The following is a 21,860-nucleotide window of genomic DNA, read 5'->3' as shown; positions in this document are numbered from 1 at the left end:
TTATGCCTCACATGGAAGCCAGTTAGAAAGCTCTGATTCAAAAGTAGATTATTGGTCATTACAATTGCTAAGGCAACATCCACGGCTCATCAGTATCCATGAGAGACAAGTAGGATTCTATCATCCAAGCCATTGGGAGTGGACAGGGATATTAAGCATCATTTTCATAAAGATCTGCTGGTTCACAGTGTGAGTAGAAAGGGAAATGATAGTAGTGGTCCATGCCAGGTCCTGACTTCCTTAGTTTTCTGTGATTGGTATGATTCACAACAAAAATAAGGGAGCATTGTGTTATCTGACTTCATGAGGTAATGAATTTGTACATAAATTTAGTTGCAAGTTATATAGTAACTGAGACATCCTGAATTACAGACCACAAAGAAAGAAAAGCTAATAACCAAAATCTTATATAAGAAAAGCTCAATATGCTAAGTGTCTGATTGTCCAGTTGTCCATTCAACCAATCAAAGCATAATATGCTAATGATATGCTAAAGCTGCTCAACCACTCACTAAGATGTCCACTGACTATAAGGAGCAGAGGATCTGACTGGTACGTTAGCTTGCTGCTCGGGTCTAGCTGATTGGGACTGAGATGGGCCAGACATGTCCTGGAGCCCTCCTGCAGTCCCTTCCCGGCTGGCCAACTTCCTACTTTCCTTCCTGGTTCTAATTTTGCATTGATAGGATCCCTTGTACTGGCCTGTGCTCTCTCACAACCCGGGAATCCTCAGGGGGGCACATTGACTGTCAGGTAGTTCCATCCTGTATAATAAAAGGCTAATATGCAAATCAACCAAATGGTGGAACCAACAATCTCTGTGATATACACTGACTACCAGGGGGCAGGAGCTTAACAAAGGAGCTTCCCCCTGGTTGTCAGTGTGCTCCCACAGAGGGAGTGCCACTCAGCCAGAAGCCCTGAGCTGGGCTCACAGTTAGTGAGCAGAGTGGCAGTGGCAGTGGCAGGAGCCTCTCCCGCCTCTGAGGCAGCACTAAGGATGTCCAACTACCAAGTGGGTCTAAGCCATCAGTCAGACATACCCCAAAGACTCCTGGACTACGAAAGGGCAGAGGTCGTCGGGCTGAGGGAACCCCCAGACACACCGATTTCACGCTCCAGATCTCTAGTTAATATTTTCTGACAACTGAAACATTTGAATGTTAGAAACTATGAAAAATCCACATTGGGATTTCATTGGGATTCTAAAATAGTTTCAAAAAAGAGTTGCCTTACTGTTTCTCCAAGCATCTCTTTTTCCTGTATTATCTTATTTAATTCTCCAAGCAATCTTCAAAAGTAAGGCAGTAACACTGTTAGTTTGTAGAGGAGTACTTTGAGCCACAGAAAATTGACTTGTTTGAGAACAAATAACTGTTGGTTATAGAACTAGAATATCTGAGTTCAAGGACTTGCCATTATGTCAAGCTAACTCCAATTAATTCACCAAACTATATTGCCCTCAAATCATGACTGCTTTATGCTTTTAAAAAAATTACATGCTTCATAAAGTTTGTAGAATGTAAAGTTTGTAGAATTTACAAATTTGGAATGTACAGTAGAATTACATTTTTAATATTGATTCTGATGTTATCTGAACTGTTTTAAGAATTTATAATATTTGGGAAATTTTTTAAAAATTTGTACTAACATAGTAATATTATTCATCACTATTTTTTAGTCACAACAAGCAACAACTAACTTCAGAATATCCAGGAGAAAGACTTGTAAGATCTTCTAAATGTAGCAATCTTGGTAAGACTTTTTGATAGTCAATTATTCTTGGTGGCCCTACCACAGATGAAGAGTAAGAAAGTTTTGCTAATCAAAGAGCAATAAAACACACACACACACACACACACACACAGAATGTGTAAGTTGCATGTGTAGCTTTTCTTAATCCTTCTTAATAGAATAGTATCCAGTATTATTAAAAAAGTTAGTTATAGGTAATTTTAAAATCTGGGGCAATATTGATTGAAAAGAGGTTCATTTATTTTGTCCTGACCCCTAAAATTCTATATGATATCTTTATGTAAAAAAGATAAATGATTTTAAGTTAGGATGTTGTATGTTTCCTCTATATTAACATTGTAACAAATAAGACTTGTTCTAAAAATGGATCTTTTGTTTAGTTTTTAAAGCCAGTGGATTACATTTAATAAGTGAAACCCTCTTTTTACATCGTGCTTTGTCTCACCAAAAAAAGTCACTATAACTGGGAACTCAACAATACTTTCCTGGTACCACAAACAAATGGCAAACAATAAGAACTACAACACTTAGTATGCAACAATCTCAATAATTTTTTTTTTTAACAATCTCAATATTGTTTTTCTTTATTTCAGAGAGGAAGGGCGAGGGAGAGAGGCATAGGAACATCAATGATGAGAGAGAATCATTGATCAGCTACTTCCTGCATACCCCACACTGGGGATCGAGCCTGCAAAGGGGGCCTGTGCCCTGACCATGAATCTAATTTTGACCTCCAGTTTCAATGGTTGATGCTCAACACTGAGCTGTGTTGGCAGGGCCCAATGAGGTTGTTTTCAAAGATACCAACCAATAACACAGAAATCAGAGAGGCAAGACCTGTTGAGAATCATTGAGTGTTTTATAGATAATGCCAACAAGATCTCACTATTATCAACTTCATTCCTCAGAAGTCAAAACAGAATGAGATATGTTGATTCAGTAGAACAAGATGTTTCCTTCTGTTTGTTGGATAATTGTCAGGACGCTGTAATTTCTTTAGAACAAGATGCTCTGTTATCATCAATCAGAATATAATTATAATAAGTATTCAAATAACCCAATTCAGGACTCTACAAATTTCAATCAAAGTACAAAAGTGTTTCACAATAACAAAAATGCCAGTGTGCTACCCAGATGTGGCACCTAGTTTGTTGTGCAATTGTAACTTTATGAGGACACTGTTCCCTTACCACCCTGTTTCCCCCCAACTGCCCTCCTCTGCCAGCCTGGTCACCTCTAACTGCCCTTCTTTGCAGGCCTGGTCCTCTCAACTGCCCTCCCCTGCTGGCCATCTCGTGTCCACATGTGGGCAGCCATCTTTGACCACATGGGGGCAGCTATTGTGTGTTGGAGTAATGGTCAATCAATATATTCTTCTTTTACTAGATAGGATAGAGGCTTGGTGCATGGGTGGGGGCCAGCTGGTTTGCCCTGAAGGGTGTCCTGGATCAGGGTGGGGGTTCCTTTGGGGTGTGGTGCAGCCTGAGCAAGGGGCCTGTGGTGGTTTGCAGGCCAGCCACGCGCCCGGGAGACCCCAGCGAGGCCCTGATATCTGGACTTTATTTACCTTCTACAATTGAAACTTTGTATCCTGGAGGGGAGCCAAGCCCCTTGCTTGTTCCCTGGCTGCAGCCATTTTTGGATTAGTTGACCTTCTATAATGGAAACTTTGTAGCCTTGAGTGGAGGCCTAGGCTCCCAAGGGCAGGCAGAAAGCTTGGCTTCCGATGTTGCCTGGGAAACCCAAGCATCCCTCCTGCTCTCTGGCAGATAGCCATCTTGGTTGGGTTTATTTGCATACTCACTTTGATTGGCTGGTGGGCATGTCGGTGGGCATTGCTTGTGGGTGTAGAGGAGAGATGGTTAATTTGCATATTACTCTTTTATTAGGTAGGATTAGGGACAAATAAAAAATTCTGTAAGCACAAGAATACTATTATGCTAAATGATAATCCTTGTTTTTGTATAGTTATCACAGATACTTGATTGATTCATAGCTATTCTAAAAAGGAATTAAACCCTGCTTAGTTGAAGAAAATTGACAGTATGGTGTTTACCTTTTCTTGAGAGGAACTTGTATGTTATAGAACACGTTGCCAATCATTAGGGCTCTGTATTTTCTATTCTGAGTAAATGGGATTGTTGCTTGTTTCACAATGTTTTCTGGCATCAGTGTTTTATTTATCCCCCCCCCCCTTTTTTTTGCCTTTATTCCAATAGCTATAGATCTACAGGCATCTCCAAAACAAGCACTGAGCAAAACAAAATCAAAGACAGGTATTTTGTGAAATCAGCTTCTGAATGTAATTATGTATAATACATCAAATCACATAATAACAATTTCACATAATACAATTTTGTTAAAGATCCTAAACCCACACCCAAGTTTGTTTATTCACGAGAGAGATTTATAGGACTCAGAATATAGTTGTGTTCATACCTGAGATTTATTACCATGAAAGACCAAAGTAAAATCAGCAAAGAGCAAATGTTTGCATGACAAAGGGTGGAGGACACCAGGCACAAGCTTCCTGAGTCCTCTCCCTGTGGAGTTATCAGGTCTTCATTATTCTAATGTTGGCCTCGGCTACTGCCACTGAGGCTTCATCCAGAAGATCATCTGGAAGGATGTCCAGTCTAATTAGCATATTACGTTTTTATTATTAGAGACTCTGAGCCTGCATCTGGCTTCCTCCTGAGGGGAGTGACCTGCAGGATCAGTTCAAAACCATTCCTGTGACATCCACCAAAGGGTCAGGGTACAGGCCAGGCCAACAGACTCCACTGGTGCACAATGGAGGCTGGGGAAGGACCATGGGAGGGCTTCAGGCCCATCTCACTCAGCTCCATTCACCGGACCCCAGGAGCAACCTAACCTACTGGTTGGAATATCTGCCCCCTGATGGTCAGTGCACATCATAGCAAGCAGTTGAGCTTCCTTAGCATATCATTAGCATATTATGCTTTGATTGGTTGAATGGTTAACCAGACAACCAGACACTTAGCAGGTTTTTATTATATGCGATTCTGCTTCTACTAATGTTGCCGTTTTCTGTCAACTTTATGGGTTTTGCTTAGGATTATGTTCATTGTAAATAGCAGTTGACAAGTAGATATCACATTGTGAAAGATCCCATTGTTTTTTATTTTTGGATTTGATATATTTAAAAAGAGAAAATAAGTGATCTTAACAGCCTACCTATAGTATGATTAATATTCCCTCTGGTATAGTCTGTGTGTGTGGTCCTAAAGGAATACTTTCTAACAAAGCATTACTCTGATACTTTTAGTGTCATGTATTTTTCTATTGTTGTTTTAAAATGTATTTTACTTTTTTCCTTAATAGTGTATGAGATCTCTGAAGAAGACTCTTTATGCAGGTAAAATTTTATCAGTATTTTAAAATTATATGTACCAAAGGGAATGCAGAGAAAAGAAGCTAAAAGTTCTAGTGTTCTACTGTGGGCTAGACCCTATATTATGGAATTAACCTGTGTTAGATAGTCATCACAAGAGGTGTCAATGTAGCTGTGCATTGTAGCCTACTTTTTATTAATGAGGTAATTCAGGGAGGTGGATGAATTGACCCATGTTTCCATAGTTAGCAAGTGGCCAACCCATGATTTGACTTTCAACCTGTTTGACTTCCCAATCTATTCTGTTGTCTGTCAACATACATGGATAAGTTCCTGTGTAGTGCTGGCATTGAGATATAGATGTGAATCAGATCAACTCAGAAAGTGAAATCTGATTGTGTGTTAACTCTGATTTAAGAGGCTCAGTGAGTCTAAGCATTTATCTTACCCTCCTTGACAACTGTAGTGCTAAATAGGACCTTGCTCTTCCCACCAAAGCCTGCAGGGCCCTTCTCAGTTATCTATGGCCACAGAACCAAAGGCTGTACCTAAGCAAGGGTTCATCAGGCAAGGGTTGTTAGGTAAAAGAATATCTCTTCATCTTTTCTTCTTGGAATGAATTACTTATCTGTAAGTAAGGAATATCTATGAATAGTTCATGTTAAATTCAGCGTGTATTTAGAGCAGCGTTTTTCAACCGCTGTTCCGCGGCACACTAGTGTGCCGCGAGATGTTGCCTGGTGTGCCGAAGGTGCAGACAAGACAAGAATTTTATAATTTTTCACTATTTTGTTTACTTAATATTTCATAATAAAGTAACTATAAAATACTTTCTTTGTGTTTATTTGATTCCTATTCAAGAGAATTACTTTATATATAGTCAATATAGGCACAGAGTTAATTTTTTTAACATTTTCTAATGGTGGTGTACCTCGTGATTTTTTTCATGAAACAAGTGTGCCTTTGCCCAAAAAAGGTTGAAAAACACTGATTTAGAGGATATTTTTCATTGATTCCTCTATTTACTGACTTTCCAGTCTGGTTTTCTCTTTAGGCTAAGACCTTTGCTTAGTTGTATGAGGTTTTTTCTTTGTTACTATAGTCTTTTTTCCCTCTTCCATGAGTTTTTGGTTTATTTTATTTTATTCTCTGCTTTTATTGGTGTTTCTTTCATTGCGTGCGTGTGTTAGTTTTTTTTTGTGTTTTTTTGTTTGTTTGTTTGTTTGTTTTTTCCAATTCGGCCAGCTATGGTGTTCATTTTTCTATAGACAGAAACAAAGGCACGTAGAAATTCAGTAGTTTAAGTTAGCCTAGCAATTAATTAAACAAAACTGCCTCTAGCCTTTCAACCTGTGTTTAATGTTTTGGCTAACTGATGCTGGCATAGAATATTGAAAATGAAGAGATTGAAGTGACTCATTGGATATATATAAGGTAGTGGAACTGACTTGTAAATTTAGGTTGCCTAAGTGTAATAAACTACCTTCTTTATCATTCTGTAGGAGACTTTCATAATAGAAATATGGAGAATGGTAGTGAACACAGTCAATAGAGGATAAGAATAGAATTAGCAGGAGAATTCCAAGTTTCAAGAGGAACAACAGTGGGTTGACAATATTGGGGTTTGTGACAAGTTAAAGATAAGTTTTAATAAGGAAGGCCACAGGATGTTGGGAGATCTCCAGAAAGGCAGCTTAAAAAATGAGGCTCAAGGAAGTGCTGAAGGAGTTGCTGCTCTTCTATTTGTTCATTTAATAGAAAGAACTAGCATCACTCAAGGTTTCTTTACAAAACAGTGGAGCTACTGGAAAGATTTTTTTGATAACAAATAGGTCTGTGATCTCATCAACCTGAACTCTGACTCACAGAGTGGGGCTTAGGTCCCCTTGAGTCCTAGTGTGGCCTCACATGAAAAAAAAAAAAAAAAAAAAAAAAAAGGAGCTGCTTCCCCTGCTCCTGTCAAACAAATTAAATGGAGTCTAAGTGATCTACTCATTACATCGGCGTGTTACCCACCTCCAATACTGATTTGACATCTAGTCCTTCCCCTGCCAACCCTCTGTACATGGGAAGCACATCAGCTAATTGGGGTTGATCTTCATGCTGGCTGAGGACACACAGTATACAAGCTGCTGTTCAAAGACTGACCCGATGTCAAGTAATTCATGCTTCATGCCAGCTCCGTGTGGTACCTGCCCAGATTGTCATTTGGGTGTTCTGCTTGTGGAGCAAAATGGGCCATGCTCTGAAGCGCCCCACTGAGTGTGCTGGTTCTGGGGCCTCTTGGGAGGGACTCTGTTGCAAGATGTCAGTCTCTGCCTGTGATTTCCCCTGGTTTACCTGTGTGGAGCTACAAAGCGATCCAGTGTGCGACTGCCTCCGCTAGGCCTGGGTGCAGCTGGGAGGGGCCAAGCTGCAGAGCAATGCCTCCTGCTACCAGCACCAAGCCCATGGGGCAGCTGAGCAAAATTCCCAAGATCCACCTCCACCTACCAGCATTCTGTTGGGGTAAGTCACTGAAAGAGCTCCTGTTGGTATGTGAGTTACATGAGGTAAGTGAGTCATCAGGTAGGTGCAAGTGGTGTTTACCAGATTGCTACAGATTTAAACTCAACTTTATTTCTGGGTGTGAGGCCACTGAGCACAAGTCCCAGGATATACAAATGCCAGTTACAACCCACTGGAGACCTGTGGACCTTTGTGGTTGGGTGGGGCCTCTGAGAGTCATTAGAGTAAGGCCAGCAGAATTCATCAGGCCCCAAGTATCAAGATTTGGCTGTGTGAAGAGAGGGCTGAGCACTGAAATGGTGGCCTCAGTTAGACCAACAAGGGAATAAAAACCCCCAACCCAAAGTCACACAACTCAGTCTCTGTCACCCCCTGAGTCCATCCTGACCTCCTTAAGAGGCCTCCATGAAAGTGTACATCACAGGCCCAGGCAGCTGGCTCCTTTGCACTGCTCCACAGGGTTTCGGACAAGGATTCAGGCTGATGGGCTAGTACATTCCTCAGGCTGAGGGCATAAGGAAGGGAGGGCTTGACTCAGGGGTGCTGGCATCTATGGGCATTGTGGGAGAGGGACTCAGCACAGGTGGGCACCCAGAAACCATCCCCTCAGCTTTCTCCCAAAGTCACACAAAGCAGTCTCCCCACATGACTCCCTGTCCACTCTGAGCCACCCTTTCTTCATAGGCCCAGGGTGAGTGGTGGGAATGATACTTGTGCACTGGCTCTTTAAGAGGATTCCTGGGTTTCTAGTACACTCCCACCTCTTTCTGAAGGGCAGAAGCTCTGCTGATTTTCACAGACAGATGTCCTGTGGGCTCCTCTTCCAGGCTCTGGTTCTTAGGGCATTGTGATCATTTTCAGAGTGTAATTCCTTTTCTCTTTAACAAAGCTCAGAAGAGGACCAGGGAGAGTCTTCCAGAGATCCAGGGTTTGCAAGAGATGGAGAAACAATTTTGAGAGTGTGTTTCTCTCATTTAGGAAATGTTTGTAATGCTGCAGAATCAGACATTCCAAATGCATCTTTCCCCTCACAATCAAGCACTTTACTTGTCAAGTTAGAAGGCATTTGTCTTAAGCTTACCCCTTCTTTAGAGTTATCACCTAGTGGCTCTTCCTCAGGGCACTCAGTCATTTTGAATTTTACAGAAAATTCATGTGACTTCTGCTTTGACTCATCTTTAGAAAGTAGTAAGTTCTTCCTCTGCTCTAATATGTCTTGTTTGATGCACATTTTCTTACCCTTTCCACAGAGGGGTGTCCTGAATATGCAGATGTATCCTCTTTGTCACATTCCCTATTTATTTGTGATTCTTGAGATATTTTTTCTAAATGCAAAGGAGGAAAATGAATATGCTTGCTTCGATTTCCAAATGTCTTTGCTATCAGGAAACATGTTTTTGAAATAACTTTATTCCTAAATAGTCAAGTATGGACAAAGACAAATTATTGTAGAATATAATTAAAATTTAACTGTTAGAATTCTTAATCTATGATTAGTTACTCCCAATCACAGGACTGAAATTAAGAAGAAAAAAAATAAAATAAAGTAACTTGCCTTGGTCTAAATGAAAATAAAAATATAAAGCCTCAAACCTAATTTGGCACTATTGGAATTATACAATTTATTAGATGTTAAATCTATCAAAATTACTAGCTGAATTTTAACATTACAGATGCTTGCTTCCTCACTTAAAATATTTCACCTCACCGTATCCTAAAAGTGAGCCCCTGAAGTGCAGAGTTTTTTAGGGGTGATCCAAGATGTAGGCAAAAGAGGTAAAAGTTACACTCACCTCCTCCCTGGGCCAAATTGGAAAGACAACTAAATTACACAACAACCACATGATGCCTAGCTGAACATTAGTCTTAGAACCAAAGATTACAGAAGAAGCCTCAGCTAGACTGGTAGGAAGTCAGAGATTCCAAAAGGGCTGGCCCCGCATCCACTTGTGGTGGCTGAGAATGCAGAGGCATGTCTCAGTGCAATGGTGCCCCTGAGGAGCATGTGGTCTCAACCTCATGCTGAGTTCCAACCCTTGTTTCAGGAGTCTATGCCCTCATGAGCTGAAGACCTAAATGTTCTGGAGCCTGCAGAAGGGTGATCTGGGAGTGGGAAGGCTAGCAACATAAGCATTTGTTTTTTGACATTTGGACATATATTTGTTCCTCAAATGATTGAGGAACAAATGGAAGTTCCTCAAACATTTCAGGAACTTCCTGTATGGTTTTAGAGTCAAAGGAAGGAATGGGTTCTCCTTAATAAGTGGTTTCCCTGCTACAAAAGCAAGACTGCCATTTTTTATTGCCATCCGGTAGTCTTTGAATCAGGAACAGACAAGGAGGAAAGGACATCTTCCCACCTTGAGTTAGATCATCAGATGTGCGCCAGTTCTGGGAAAAAAGTTATGTCAGCCAGTAAGTGGTGAAAACAGATTAATCTCAGGCAGAGTGTGCCTTCATTAAATAGGTCACAGGTTGGGAGAGATAGCAGCAGAAATAGATAATGAAAAATTAAAAAAAAATCAAAGTAAGGCCCAGTGTTAATATATCAAGAATATTTATTTGATATGTAGATAGCTGATCTTACACTTAAATTGTTTTGTTGCTTTTTTTTTTTTTTTAAAGAAATGGACTCACTTATTTGTGTTGTATATCTTACTACAAACCTCGCATTATTGATTCATACCCAACATCAGACCATGGGGTCTTGAAGGTAAAGTGCTCTCTTGTGAAATTAATTTCTCTCTTCTGAATTGAATTATGTGTATCACTTCCTCTTAAAGTCTCCTAGTGGCCTACCTATCATTGTTTTACGTTTGTAATGCAAAATTAATCTTTTTATTGTTAAATCCTCAAGTGAAGAAATATTTTTTAAATTTATTTTAAAGAGAGAGGGACTGGGAGAGAGAAAGTGAAAAATTGATGTGAGAAAGAAACATTGATTGGCTTTCTCCTGCATGGCCACAACTGGGATTCAACTGAAAACCTATGTATATGCCTTGACTGAGAATTGAACCCATGACCCATTCCTGCATGGGTCAAGGCTTCAGCCACCAAACCCCACATGCCAGCGAGGAAAATATAATTATTTTATTCTGTGGTTCCTTTTATATACAATTTCCAAAAAAAGGAGTGTCCATAGAGACACAAACCACTCAAGTGGTTGTCAGAGATTTGGGTAAGGGGAATGGGGAGTCTTTATTTCATGGGAATGAGGTTCCCTTTGGGAGAGATGAAAAGTTTTAGACCTAAATAGAGGTGATCATTGCAAATCATGGTACATGTGGCAAATGCTACTGAATTTTTCACTGGTTTACTTTATGTTTGGTGAACTTTAATCACTAAAAAAAGAATACTGTCATAATCAATCAATCAATCAATCACTCAATCACTCAATCAGTCAAATGAAGATCATGGTACCCCTTTGAAAACAATCCAATAAGCTCATTTAAAACATGGCTTCTGGTGAAAGGTTACATTGTTAATTTGAGATTTTTCGTGTTTTTGAGGTAGGTCTATATTGTTGTTCCCTCTTAGGGTTGCTTTCACTATGTCCCATAGATTTTGGGTTGTCATGTTCTCATTTCAATTGACCTAGGTATCTTTTTATTTCTTCCTTTTTCTCATTGTTAATCCATCATTTATAAAATATTTGGTCTCCATTCCTCTCTCATGAGCTCATTTGTGCCTGGCTGGTCCCATTCCTCTCTCCCAAGTGTTGAGTGCCTGAGCCATTAAGGCCTGATGGCTGTGGGGCATGATGAGCAGTTGCATATTAGCTCTTTATTGTATAGGATTGCCAGTGCACTTTATATTTAGTGCAAGGGGCTTGGTGCCAGCTGCCCTGGCTGCCTTGGCTGGCCTTCACAGCCCCAGCAGCCTTAGCCAGCCCTGCAGCCCCACCTTCCTCCAGATCATCCAGAAGATCATTCTCCTGTTTGGTCTAATTAGCATATTAGCTCTTTATTATATAGGATTCCATTGTGTAGACATACCACACCATAGTTTTTTAATCCACTCATCTGCTGCTGGGCACTTAGGCTGTTTCCCAATCTTAGCTATTGTAAATTGTGCTGCATGAACATACAGGTGCATATATCCTTCCTTTATTTTTTTTCCACCTGAAGATATTTTTCCATTGATTTTTTAGGGAGAGTGGAAGAGAGAGGGAAAGAAAGAGAAACATCAATATGAGAGAAACACATTGATTGGTTGCCTCCTGCACAAGCCCTGACCAAGATCTGGGCTGGGGAGGAGATTGCAATTGAGGTTTGTGTCCTTGATTGGAATCAAACCTGGGACCCTTTGGTCCAAAGACTGACTCTATATCCATGGGGCAAAACTGGCTTGGGCCATATATCCGTTCTGATTGCTGTTTCTGATTTCTTGGGGTATATTTCTAGAAGTGGGATTACTGAGTCAAATGGCAGTTCCATTTTTAACTTTTTGAGGAAACTTCATACTGTTTTCCACAGTGGCTACACCAGTCTGCATTCCCATGGGCAGTGTAAGAGGATTTCTTTTTCTCTGCATCCTCACCAACACTTGTCATTTGTTAATTTATTGATGGCAACCATTCTGACAGGTGTGAGACGGTACCTCATTGTCATTTTGATTTGTATGTCTGGGATGATTAATGACTTTAAACATGTTTTCATGTCTCTTGGCCTCCTGTAGGTCCACTTTTGAAAAGTATCGATTTAGGTCCTTTGTCCAGTTTTTTATTGGATTGTTTATTTTCCTTTTGTTCAGTTATATGAGTTCCCTATACATTTTGGAGATTAAACCCTTATCGGATTTAACATTGGCAAGTATATTTTCCCATGCAGTGGGTTCTCATGTTGTTTTGTTAATGGTTTCTTCTGCTGTGCAGAAGCTTTTTATTTTGATATAGTCCAATTTATTTATTTTCTCCTTAGTTTCCATTGTTCTAAGAGCTGTGTCCGTAAAGATATTGCTGTGACATATGCCTGATATTTTGATGCTTGTGGATTCCTCTTGGATTTTTATGGTTTCATGTCGTATGTCTAAGTCTTTATTCATTCTGAGTTAATTTTTGTGTATCTTATAATTTGGTTGTCTAGCATATATCTGTCCAATTTTCCCAACAGCATTTATTGACAAGACTGCCTTTACTCCATTGTATGCACCTGCCTCTTTTGTCAAATATTAATTGAGCATAATGGCTTGGGTGGATTCTGGGTTCTCTGTTAAGATCCATTGGTCTATATGTCTGTTCTTGTGCAAGTACCAGGCAGTTTTGAGAACAGTGGCTTTATAATATAGTTTGATATCCGGTATTGTGATCCCTCCAGCTTTGTATAATACTTCTTTCTCAGGATTGCTATGGTTATTTGGGTTAAGAAAACAGTGCATTTTGAGAGGATATGATAGGAATAGGAGCACAAAATTGAGAAAGCCTTTGAGAAATCTTGAAAATTTTTGCTTATTTATTGAAAAAGAAATTAAGCAGAATTTGCAATAATTTTAGTGATGAAATTAAACACACAAAATATTGTATTCATTCAAGTCATAGCAGCTACACTAAGATCCAAATGATAAAATCAATGGAAACACAGTCTTTTTAATGAATGAGATAATAACATTATTCCTAATATTAAACTTTCATCAAAGGCTGAAGAAAAAAAGGAGCAGAAAACCAGCAAAAGGGAAGCGTCAGGAAACATGGATGCTGGTGCTGATGACAGTGACAATGGATTGAGTCAGCAGAGCAACAGTGAACAAACCAATAAGCAGCAGGTTGCTATTATGGAGGATGAAGATTCTTACAGGTAAGCCTACAGCAGTACTTAACAGTATGAAATTATTCTTTTCCTATAAAACAAATTCAAATTTGAGCTAACATTCTTTATTAACTAATTTTATATTTTTACTGGAGAGAGCGAACCTTGTTTGGTAATCAGAAAAATGCAAATCAACAAATAATGAGGTACCATTTTTGAACTAATAATGGTAACTATTTTATTAAAAAATTAAAAACCAGAATTGGCACATGGGAGGAAAAGGCATTCTCTTGCAGCATCGGTAGATGAAATTGGCACATCTTTTTTGAAGGGTAATTGACCCTGTTTCAAAATTTCAATTATGTCATTCTTTTATCCCAATAGCTTCACTTCCAGAACTAGATCCTACAGGAAAACATGATTTGTATCAGCACACACATACACATTCTACAGACATTAATCATATATTATATATTATCGGAGTCTCTTTCACGGCCCGCGTAGAAAGAGTTCCAATTCAGGGTTCAGGTCCTGGAGAAGGGCCGCACGCAAATGAAACGAGACTTGAAGAAATTTAATTTGGCGATTTGGGGGGCCAGGTGGTAGTCCAACTCTAGTGGGAGAACTACTCCTGCTCTGGCCCTGCCATCCCCTTTTATTGAGGCTTTGGGGAACACATCTTAAGCAACATAAACAGAAATTTACATGTAGCCCTTAGGCAGGAAATAATAGAAACTTTCACAGACAAGGTAGATTCTGCTTCAGCTAACAAAATCTCAACTAAAGGTTAGAGCAATTAAGGTTTTTGACCAGCCTTCCTGGCTTCCTGTCAATATCTCTTTTTCAGTGAAACTGATTTGGTTTCCAGCAATATATAATTATATATATATATATATATAAATATATATATATATATATATGTATATATACACTATGACATGGATGTTAAAGATATATAACATATATAACATACACATATGCATATATGCATTAAGGATATTTATATAAATGTTACAAATATGTGCATGTATACTAAGAATATTTATTGCAAACCAAAAAATCAAAGGTAGTATTTACCTATAAGTGAATACATTATTTACTCATAAATAATGTAGTATGCAACCATCAGAAAAAATGAGGATAATTCTGGTCTACAGGATATTGATTGTTTCACATTGAAATGTCTTTAAAGCATTAGGTTTAATGTCATGTCTTCAGCAAGTTTTGTGAGAATCCTATATGATTATGAGGTAATATGCAAATTTATCATCACTCCTCACAAGATGGCTGCCTATGACTAGGCTGACTGGGGGGTTAGTGAGGGATGTCCAAACGACTGAACAAGCAGGCTGCATGGGACAACCAGGCCAGCAGGGGAGTTAGTGAGGGACAACCACAACTGAACAAGCAGGCTGTCAGGGGTGACCAGGCTGTCTTTATCAGGGGGTGGCAGTAAGGAGTGACCAGGCTGGTGGTGGGGGGTGGGCGGGGAGTTAGGAGCAACATAGCTGGCAGCAGAGGGCAGTTAGGGATGATCAGGCAAGCAGGCTGGTGGGCCGTTAGGAGCTAGTGAGTGTCCAGCATTGTGAGAGGAATGTCTGACTGCCAGTTTAGACCTGATCCCTGGGATTGGGCCTAAATCAGCAGTCACATGTCCCTGCGAGGGGTCCCAGATTGGAGAGGGTGAGGGCTGGGCTGAGGGAGACCCTTCCCGCACCCCTGTCCATGAATTCCATGCATTGGACCTCTACTATTAATATCTGCTCAGGCATAAAAGGAAGTCATATGCAACACCGTGACTCTACTTTGTTTCCATCTAAATTGCTAGCTACTAGCTTTTTGTGTTTTGTTCTTAATACCTGAGTGCCCAAATATTGGACCTTCAAATTAATCTGAACAGCCACTGATTTCACAAGGCAATTTGTTCCATCTTATCTACAAAGTAAAGGCCTGGTGCACAAAATTGTGCATTTGTGTGGGGGGGGTGGAATTCCTCAGCCCGGCATGCACCCACAGGGAGAAGGCCTAAGCCATAAATCAGACATCCTTAGCCCTGGAGCAGAGGCAGGAGAGGTTCCTGCCACCACTGCTGTGCTCACCAGTCATGAGCATGGCTTCTGGGTTGTGGTGCTCCCCTTATGGGAGCACAATGTCCACCAGGGGGAAGCTTCTGCATTGAGCAATCTGACCCTTGGTGGTCAGTACATGTCATAGTCACTGGTTGATTATCCATTAGGTCAATTTCCATATTAGCCTTTCATTATATAGGACTAGAGGCCTGTTGCAGGAAGATTCCTGCAATAGGGCTTCCTGCTGTGGTCTCCGCCACCCGGTCTGATTCCCTCCCTTCTCGGCTGCCACACTTGTTTGCTTCTCCACAGCTTTGCTCCCTTATGCAGTACTTGGCTTCCCTCTATGCTATTTTCAGTCTTAGTTCTGTGTCTGGATATGCAAATTAACCAACATTTTGAATGGGTTAATTTACATACTTGTCCTGATTGGCTGGTGGGCATAGCAGAGTATGGTTAATTTTAATGTTTCCCTTTTATTAGATAGGATTTCAGTATATTGAGTGAAACCTATTAAAGTACATCAAAGGGTTAATCTGTTAGATGAGGGGTTGACAGATAGTCTGTATTGTCTGCTCTATGAACCATCTGTCTCTGAAATCTATCATAGACACTAGGTAAAGGAGTGGATGTGGCTGTGTTCCAATAAATCTTTATTTGCAAAATCAGGCTCTGGGCCGATACCGGTTTGGTTCAGTGGATAGAGCATAAGTCTGTGAACTGAAAGGTCCCAGGTTTGATTTCGATTAAGGGCATGTACATTGGTTGCGGGCACATCCCCAGTAGGGGTTGTGCAGGAGGCAGCTGGTCGATGTTTCTCTCTCATTGATGTTTCTAGCTCTCTATCCCTCTCTCTTCCTCTCTGTAAAAAATCAATAAAATATATTTTTTTAAAAATCAGGCTCTGGGCTGGATTTGGCCTGCATGCATTTGTTTGTTGACTTTTGCATTATAAACCAAGGTGCTCCTGATGTAGTGAGTCTTCTTTTTAAAAGGTACCTTGCATGCATGCCTTTATCCTCCCTTTTTAAGCAGAATGCATTTCAGTATGCACCACACCCAATTTTTCAACAGAGACTTCATATTACACAATTGACAAAAATTCAGTTTATAAAGCAGGAATATTACCTGCATGCTTCCCCCTTCATTTCTGTTACACAATTTAAATAGCATTAATTATAGTGCAATTTGAATAGTGTGACATATTATTGTACATTTGAGTAGTGTAACATATTCTAAGGTTGGATGATTTTCATCTAGAAAGAAATCCTTCTTTTGTTTTTATAAACATGAAAAACATAATAATCAGGTTATGAAGTCTTACAGATCTAGAAATAGTTCATGGGATCTTTTAGTTGTATAATTTGTGAATTTATTTTTTAATACCTAGTCTGGCATGTATTAAACCATACAGTGCCACAGGTATGTAGTTAAAAAACTTTTAAGTATTAAAAAATGCTTCATAGTCATTATGGAAGGATTGAAAGCTACAGGTAAACACGAAGCAGATGAGATCATCCAAGGCTGTGCCATTTAGCTACAAAGACCTGAAATGAACTGTCTATATCTCTGGTTGTAATTTCCTTCCATGCATCTCACTCATGTATCTTTTAGACCCACCTCATCTCCAAAATAGTTTTCTCAAGTTTAGTACTTGTTTTCCTCTAATAAATTTAGATATAATGTTTTAGACCTGGTCTTACATAACCTATTAGCAATATTTGACCCATTGGAAAATTCTCTCTTTTTTCATTCAGCTTTCAGCACTTTCAGTTTTCAGGAGGTGAAAACACACCTGGTTTCCCCTTGCCCTTCCTAGTCTGTCCTTTTTAGTCTGTCTGGTTTCTCCTCATCTCCCACCTTTTACACATTCAGGTATCTTGGGATTCAGTCCTTGATCATATTTCTCATGACTTTTATTATCTAACTAGAGGCCCAGTGCACAAAATGTATGCGTGGGTAGGGTCCCTATGCCTGGCCAGTGATCAGCGCCAATCGGGGCCTTCTGGCTGCTAGCCAGGGATTGCTTTTCAGCTGTCAACTGGGGCCTCCCTTCCCCAGCTGCTGGCCAGAGCCTCCCATCTCCTTTCCCAGGCTGTAGGCTGGGGCCTTCCTTTGTTCTGCATTGCCCCCTGGCGGTCAGTGCACATCATAGTGAGCAATCAAACTCCTGATTGAACTCCTAAGGGGACACTTTGAATATTATCTTAATAGATAGATGATATAGATATATATAGATATAGATATAGATATAGATATAGATATAGATATAGATATAGATATAGATATAGATATAGATAAAACAGAGGCCCAGTGTGGGAATTCATTCATGGCTGGGGCCCCTCTGGCTGGCCAGGGGGGATCAGGCCAAAACCCACAGTCCAATACCTCCTGCAGCTCCTGCCTGCCACTCCCACTCATCCTGGCCTTACTGTAGGGGGGATGGCCTGTAGGCATTTGTTTGTTGACCTTTCCACTATAAACTAAGGTGCTAGCACCCAATCTGTTCCAATTGGGAGAGGCTCATGCTGCAACAGTAGAACTCACCAGCTCTAAGTCCTGTGTCTGGCACCATCCTGAGGGGATTGGCTTGTGGGATGCGGCTGAAATTGACTCTCCAACATCCCCTAAGGGGTTCCAAATTGCAAGAGGGCACAAGCCAGGCTGAAAGACCCCACCGTACATCACTGGGCTAGGGAGGAACCACAAGAGGGTTCCAGAGCATGTCTGAACCATTTCGCTCAGTCCTGATTGTCCAGACCCCAGCAGCAAGCAACTACCAGTTGGAGCATCTGCCCCTGGTTATCAGTGCGCATAAGAGCAAGTGGTTGAGCATCCTAAGCATATCATTAGCATATTATGCTTTGATTGGTTGAGAAGTTGACTGATCTCTGGATGACACTTACCATATTAGGCTTTTATTATATAGGATTAGATACGAACCTAAAAGTCTACAAAAGTTATCAAATATTTTAATTTTCAAAGAAAATTATAACTAATTCAATTATCACCATTATATGGTGATAATTGATATGTGGATGTATTATTTTTTCCAATTTTATTGAGATTGTATATATTGAAGGCATACAAATCTGCTCATTTTATATTCTTTTATGTTAAATGATTACCACAGGATACTTTGTTCACATTTCAAATACATCACATAGTTGTCAATTCTTTCTTTGTGGTGAAAACCTTTATATCTACTCTGTTACCATCTTTCAAGTATATAATACAATATTGTTGGCTATAATCACTATGCTGTATGTACATTAGACAGGGTTTAATCATATATGAACGTATATGACATTTATTCCAATAATGCTAGCAATATGAGAGAGCAGCACGTCATCCAAGAAAATCATCCTCACACCAAAAGCCAGCTTATATGAGGTAGAAAGACAAAGATTACATGTGTAAGAAGGCTAAACAATAAGAATGAGTATGATGCAAAAGCAATGAAAATGGATATTACAGGCATGGGGAAGTAGGCCAAAGGAATTAAAACGGGTATAATGATTACAGATTACACCAATGCAGGCTGGTACTCCATTGTTTCACCAACAAGGTGGTTAATCTTTCCATGATAATAGGCAGTTAATGAGGACCGATCAAACTTCCAGGTTAAGTCCATGTCCAAGGGGGTTGGTTGGGCGGAACTCCCAGCTAGATGAGAACATGCTGTCATTAATCAAAACAAAACAACAAAGGTGAACAGAGCATGATGAATATTTGTTATAACTAAAATTTGTCTCCACTATTCTGTTTCTGCCCTAGCAGTAGAATTCCCTTCTTTCTCATGCCTCAGAAAATGCCTCTGTTTGTGTGTATGTGTGTATGCTTGTGTGTGTGTACATACATTTGTTTGTATACACACACATATATACATATACACATGCACATTCACACATATAATACACATGTACATGCAAACATACACACAAACATATGTACACACATACCATATCCTCTTTATTTGTTTATCTATTGGTGAGCACCTAGTTTATACATCTTGCTATTGTGAATAACGTTGCAGGGAACATGGGAATGCAGCTATCTCTTTGAGTTGGTGATAAAAAATGTATGGCTGCCAAAACCGGTTTGGCTCAGTGGATAGAGCATCAACCTGTGGACTGGAAGGTCCCAGATTCTATTCCAGTCAAGGGCATGTACCTTGGTTGTGGGCACATCCCCGGTAGGGAGTGTGCAGGCGGCAGCTGATTGATGTTCCTCTCTCATCAATGTTTCCAGGTCTCTAGCCCTCTCTCTTCCTCTCTGTAAAAAATCAATAAAATATATTTTAAAAATGTATGAATGTTCTATAAATGTTTGTTATGTCTATTTGGTCTAATGTTTGGTTCAATTTTAACATTTCCTTATTGATTTTGTGTCTAGATGATCTATTCATTGCTGAAAGTGGGGCATTGATGCCCCCTACTATTATGGTATTGTTGTCTATTTCTTCCTTTAGTTCTGTTAGTTTTTGTTTAATATTATGGGGAAACCAATATGAGTGCATACATATTTATAGTTGTTAAATGCCTTCTTTATGAAGTAATCCCCTTATAAAAACCTTCCTGGTTTCTTGTCACAGTTTTTGACTTAAATTCTGTGTTGTCTGATAAAGGTATAATTACAACTGTTCCCCTTTGATTTCCACTTGCAAGGAATATCCTTTTCATCTCTTTGTGTTCAGCCTTTAAGTGTATTTAAGAATGAATTGAGCCCTGGTCTGTGTGCCTAACTTGGCTGGAGGGCCATTCATTTTATCAAAAGTTTATAGATCGATTCCAAGTCAAGTTTGATATCTGACCTAGATATGCATGCTATGTGACCAATAAATACATTGGCTGCCTCACCTTGATGTTTCTGTGTCTGTCTCTCTTTCCATTCCTCTTTCTAAAATGAATGAGCATATCCTTGGGTGAGGACTAAAAAGTTTTAAGAAAATGAATTAATTGAGTCTCTGTAGGCAGCATATATTTGGGTCTTAATATAATCCACAAAGACATTCTATGATTTTTTTCTTTATTAAATTTAGTGAGGTGACTTTGGTTAACAAAATTATATATGTTTCAGGTGCACTGTTCTATAGGACATTCTCTGTCCACTGCATTGTGTGTTCACTACCCCAAGTCATCCTATGCATTTTGACTGGAGAATGCAATCCATTTACAAAGTAATTACTAATAGGTAATGACTTACAATGCTATCTTTGTGTGCTTTCTGGCTGTTTTGTAGTTCCATTGTTGCATTCTTCCTCTCTTGCTGCCTTCCTTTGTGAATTGAAGATTTTCCATAGTGTGGCTTGACTCTTGCTCTTTAGTTTTTGTGAATCTGCTGGAGGTTTGGCTTTTTTGGTTACCATGAGGTTTACACAAGAAATCAACTTATATAATGAATAACTAATATGCTAATTAGACCAAACAGCAGAACAACAGTCCAGATGACCTTCTGGACACAGCCAGGACTTTGAGGGCCTAGCCTCCTGCAAGAATTTCGTGCTTTGGGTCTCTAGTATAAATATAACAGGCTATCTTATGTTGACCACAGCTTTGGTTATATTTAACTGCAGATTTCCCTTAAGAAAAGAAAAAGAGAAAAGACAAAAAGCTGATTGGTTATGTGAAAAAAATAGGGTGCAGTTAACAAAGAAAGAAGAGCACTCTATTAAACAAGATGAAATTAACCCACAACTGGAAACCACCATTAGAACACAAGACATGACACTGGAGATTGTAAGAGAAAATGAGGTAAATTTATCTTTGGGAAAAAATATCTTATTTCTAACAGTACTTCATCAATATTTATATCTCTTGAATTTTAATGTATATTATTATGTTTAAAACAAATCAAAAATGTCATCTCATTCAATATCTGAATTGTGACACTTATGACTAAAATTATTAATTTATTACTATCCTTGGCATCTAACAAATACTCTGTGTATGTTTTCTAAATGAAGAAATAGAAAATAAATTGAGCTTATTCATTAACATAAGTGTTAATTTTAGCTCTTAAAAATGTTTACAGGCTAAATTGCCTTGACACTGTGATGGAACTAGTAAAATGTTCATAAAAAATTTTATTTCATAATACTGTAATGTTGCTCTATGACAAATATGGCTATCACTTAAAATTTGACTTTTTCATGGAGAGGGAAGATCCTTGTGCTTAAACCAGCTACATCCTTTTCAGTTTTTTAAGGTACTGCTCTTAAGCTTCAGTTATATTTTTTAATGGTATGAGTAAAAAAACTAAATGGAGTGTGTCCCTAGGTTGTAGAAGAGCAAAATTGTTCTCAGAGCCAACTTTCTCAAGAACAGAAAGCCAGAATATTACAAGATGAAATTCTGATGAAACACTTTTGCAAACCAGAGAAGATAGAAATTGCTCATAAGGACATGAATTCTGAGGTAGTTTTTTTTC

Source organism: Pipistrellus hanaki, assembly GCF_964339955.1.
Source record: "Pipistrellus hanaki genome assembly, chromosome: 1".
NCBI lineage: Eukaryota > Metazoa > Chordata > Mammalia > Chiroptera > Vespertilionidae > Pipistrellus > Pipistrellus hanaki.
The sequence above is the reverse complement of the archived record's forward strand: the minus strand, read 5'-3'. Positions refer to the sequence as shown.